Genomic DNA, 5,286 nt, shown 5'->3' with positions numbered 1-5,286 from the left:
CAATTTTCACGGCTACGTCATTTTGAAAATGACGTAGCCAAAAGTGCTTGCCTCAACTGACGGTTTCGCGCCACAAGTTTGAAGCACGTGACTCTTTTCAGAGCCAATCAGAAAGACAATATGGTGCCGCCAGGTGAAGGCGAATTTCGAGGATCGGGCCCCAGGACCCACAAGCTATCAGTGAGCTCGCCGTTAATGATTCGTGTTGGAGAGTCTGAGCATCTTAGCAAAAATATGCTTCAAGAGAAACACGGTCGAAGGCTTTTGCCAGATCAAGCTGCATCATGGCAACCCAGTTACAAAACACATCGCAGCACTCGAGCACGATTCGAACCCCATGTAATTTGTCGTGATACTGCGGCCTGCAATGTCAGTAGTCTGATGCGGCCCTACCTGTGTTTTGATGATTCCTTGCAATCGTTTCGCTAAAACTTTCGCGAATATTTTATAGTCGGTATTGGCAAGAGTACTCGGGCGACGTGAACCTGGTAAAAACCGTTTTTGTAGATCATCGCTCTTCAGGATTAGAACTAGGTGCGAGATTGTGAAAGAGAATGGTACTATGTTTTGGCATAAGCCTCGCTAATAACTTCATGAAGAAGAATAGCTAAAGTCAATTTGAAAGTCCTACAGAAACTACCCCTTAAACCATTATGGCCAGGTGCCTTCCCGATGACCAAGGTGTTTATTGCGATTTCTATCTCGCTTAACTTATTTGGCGGTTCCAACCGTGTACGAACTACATCGAGCCTTAGCATCAATGAAATAAGGTCTTCATGAAACCCTTCTTTCTCCTCTCCAATACCGCATTTTTTCTTTTTTCTTTCCGCAATTCTTGACGGAATTGAAATATTCAATTTCTTTTCGTTGTCTGTGTCAGGGATGAGCTCAGTAGTATGATGGGGGGTGGGGGGGGGGCGATCGAGGTTTAATGGCTTTCTTTGCTTGTGAAGATATTGAATGAAAAAACTAATCGCACTGCGTTCTCATGCAATATTCGACACTAGCGACATTCTTCACGAAATTGTTTTGCGAAAAAGTAGCGAACGTATACGGGCTGTGTAATGCTAAATGGCGGTTTTCTTCCTATATATAGCTGCCGAATATATTTTGCAATGTCCGAGTTTATGGGGCGTCCAGTCAGTTGACACCTGAAAGAACACAAATGTTTTCAGTGTGGAGCTGTGATGAATTGAATCTTTTTTTTTTTGCCATTATGCAAAACAACAAACGTTATTTGCCAGCAGCAATTCCAGGAAGTAGTAGAATGTACCAAGCAATGGGAATACAGAAAATGTGATGCATACATGTAAAGGGGTGGGTACTTTTAGACAAAATAAAGTTGTAAGACTTATATGCGCTAATTCTTCCTTCTACTGCGATAGCCGTAGTAGCAAACCTCACTGCTAGGCTCGGTAAGGCTCGTTACAAATGATATTGCTCTGTTGGTAGTGTAAAATGGCTGGCAGCTTCAATCCCTACCTCATTACACTATTTTCATGGCGCACCATGAAGGTTAAATGAAGAAACGGCATTATTCAGTGATATGGATGCGAGAAAACAAAACTGGCGTGGTCAAAATTAAGACGTAACTTCTTTTCGATGCACCTCACACAACTCGTAGAAAAAAAATCTCGCACTAATAAAAAGAAAGCAAACAGCGCGGTGATCGCCATCACTACAGCAACAACAATCATGCGAATTCGCGGTAGACTAGAGCAGCTAAACGGTAGGGGAAGTTGCTGCCACCAATATACTCTGAGTCATTTCTTTTGCAAGTCGTGTTCTGGAGACGCATCTCAGCAACTGAAGCCTGGACGTAGTCGACTATATTCAATTCATCGATGAATCGAATGCGTAAAGACGTTAGAATATCGCCCTGGAATTTAAGAGAGCAGTCTGGCGCCTGTGAAGTGCCGAAACTTGCTCTATCTGGATACCTGGACGTATACATACGAGCGAAATCTGTTGACAGCTTGTATGCATGAAAGCTTAAAAGCTGAGATAAATTGGCGCGACAAGGAAATCAGGAACAATACTCTTGCACATCTTTTATGCGAAAAGGCGATGCGCAATTCGTCTACAGGCAAATTTAACACACCGTGGGCGATATATTTCGTCTGCCTTAGAACCGAGTACTGATTTGCAATCTTCCAATGCACGCTAAATAAGATATTTTACAATACAGGCGCGCCATTGATCGAAAGTGCGCCTGGCGCGACAACCACGCGAGAGCGGGTTAACACAAGCCTCAAGAAAAAAAGAAAAAAGCTCAAGGGGTGTAACTTGCTGCTTCTTGTCTTCTACACCCCTATTTTTTTTTTTTGCTTACAACAAGGGGCACAACAGTATGTCGGTATTATCGGCAACAACAAGCATTAACGCAGCCGGCTGCGCAACTCCCTATGCCGCTTGCCGCTCCTCAATGCAGCTACCCTTGAACATGACGGAAACGCGCGCGGCGGCCGGTAGATGGCAGCAATTTTGCAGCAGTTTCTTTAGCATGTATTTCTCAGCTTCGAACCTGTGATCCTGTGGCCTGAAAAGTAAATAAAATCGCCAGCAGTAGGGAAACCTACAATGCGGGGTGGATGATTAGTCAGCACCTAAAGCAGGTTTGGTGCAGACATACCTTTCTTGCAAAGGGACAGGCATTCCAAAAGGTCTTGAAAAAGAATATATGTTCTCAGGAATAATTCTCAAAAGCTTTCAGCAAAGGGGGGAGACGGACAAAGAAACAAAAAAATAACAGAACAGTGAACCACACCCGCAACTCAAGAGAAAAAAAAAAACGTTCTAGGGCCAACTACAGAAGGAAGTGATAAGAAGGAAGCTTGTTTGTAGATACACGTGCAGCCTATGCTATTGCGAAGGGAGGATAGAGTGTACGTGCCCTGAATAAACTGTACAAATAACGCTATATGGGATTGTTTTCCCGACTAGTTATGGGGCAGACAGAATATATTTAAGGAATTTTAACGCTCCTTTAGAGGTATTTATTCATGCTGGTTCCAATGTTCTAAATTTATTGATTAGATATGCCTCTCTATATTTTCTGTCCCTTGCTGATTTGAATCCTGACTGGAGAATATATAATTTGATTGCTTCGAACATATCGTCTTTCTGATTCAAATGTCGGGAAATTGATGGACTGTAATATAAGTGCGCAACACAAACGTGACAAAGAGGAGAAGTGGACAACTACTGCGCAGAACTGAAAACTGATTTAATGGAAGAACGGAAGAGCATATATATACACACACACTTGGTGTACGCACATGCGCATAGTCAATTTAAAAAAAAAATTGAAATAATAACAGCACATGTAAAAAGCCCCAATCATACGCACGTGGTGAAACCTGCTGACACACTATCGATTCTGCAGCATGATCATCTCTTTTTCTGTCAATGCGACGGACGTTTTACTTACACAAACGTTTTGCTTCCTGTTAATAGGAAAGCCTCGGCGATTTCTCGAGTAGTCTGGTCATTATGAAGAAATAGTACATTAGTATCAACAATGAAAGGTACACACTCACACGCGTTACAATGTTTTGCTAAGTTTGTTTCACTTTTTTTTCAGGACTGTGCATGCTCCATCAGCCTAATGTTGATGCAACGGCCTGTCTGCCCAATATACGTACGGCCACAGGGCAATGGTATTTTATACACTACACCCATCCTACAACTAATGAAAATCTTGGCGTGATTGACCTGGATCTGTTCTTGATTGATTTCGGGAGGTTTTTGCCTGTGTCTGCCCGATGGTCATTAAGCCTTATGTACATTGATTGGCCTGTCTCCCCGATGTACTGTTTATGACAGAAGGAGCATGCTGGAAGGGAGGCGTTTGTAAATGTGGATTATAGCCTGATTTTGTGTGAAAATTGAAGCGATTCTATTTACGACGCCTGCAACTTTACTACTTACGCACTGCTTGTCTTATCAGTTTGTTCGTTTTTATTGTTTTTCGTTTTATTTTTTACTTTTATAGTTTCTTTTTAACTTTTTTTTTTTGCTTACTGTTGCTGTTTCCCTCAGCGACCTCCGGCATCCTTACGATAGACAAGGAGAATTGTGGACTGTTTCGCTGGAAGTTGGCGGAGAGTATAGCGGTTCGCGAGCTCGGCGGGTGAACGGAAGGATGGTGGTTGGAGTCCCGGAGGGACACGATTCACTAATTGTTTTTATTTCCTTCTTACTGATGACTGATAGCGCGTGACGACACGCTATGCTGACAACTCTTGAAGACGCCGAGGAAGCGTTCTGGATTAACATCCGGACTACTTTGTGCTCTTCCTGTGGCGCGACTTCAGTTAAAGATGATGACGGGCAGCCCGATGGAGTGACTTGGATCCATGTACTGATGCAGCTTAGCTGGGTTGTGCCTTTTTCTGTGGCGACAAGAGAGGCGTATTGTCGCGCGGTTATATTCACAGTTGGCACGCGGCTTATATATAGGACATGTCCGTCTACTTTGTGCCCTCGTGCGTTAGATGGAATTCAAAGCGGCATCCTCTGCAAAGTCTTTGACATATGTTTAAACTGCCGCGGTAGGAGAGGCCAGTGGGTCGGATGTCCGATGGTGCTTCGGCGCAGTTCTCTAAATATACCCGCAGGCGTGTTCTCTACACTAACCGCTTTGCCTCGCGAGGAAACAAGTGTATTTGGGTGAAAAGTGAAACTGAGCTGCGTCAGTTTCGAAATACTACGAGCTATTACCGCGCACGATTCGTTGTGAAAATACAGCTGCAACAGGCTTGTACGTGCACAACTGCTTATTGCTTTGGAGTGTGGCGCGCCACGGCCAGGAAATAAGCTGGCGGCTGTCGTGCTATTTCCACGGATGTAAAAAGCCGCATTCTGCGCATGAGCCACATCGTGGGAGTTTGAGTGACATAAAAATTATTAGGCGGTCTCCGAGCGTGCCTTTATTGCTAACTGGGCCGCGGAGCACTACCATCGCAGCTGGCCAGGAGGCGCGAATAAGTTGAACCTGTACTTTACGCACCACCGGAAGAGTTTGTCGAACGCTGGAAACTGCGCTTGGCGAAGCCAGCAAGAAGTAGGTTAACTCGGCAGCCAGGTGCTGCGACCCTCTACACGCAGGCTGTTCCGCCGTGAAAGGATCGCTGTAGAATAAACGTGAAGCATCCTCGGCACATAGTGTGTAGCGCAGTGTTTGCTGCGCACAGCGACCCGTAACGAAGAATGCTTGCAGCTACGTCTTCGCCGTCGATGGGCGGCGCTCATCGTCTTGCTGCTCCCACGGACTGCTGCTGGACG

Source organism: Amblyomma maculatum, chromosome 3 (genome assembly GCF_055883805.1).
Source record: "Amblyomma maculatum isolate TAMU_Amacu chromosome 3, ASM5588380v1, whole genome shotgun sequence".
Taxonomy (NCBI): Eukaryota; Metazoa; Arthropoda; class Arachnida; order Ixodida; family Ixodidae; genus Amblyomma; species Amblyomma maculatum.
The sequence above is the reverse complement of the archived record's forward strand: the minus strand, read 5'-3'. Positions refer to the sequence as shown.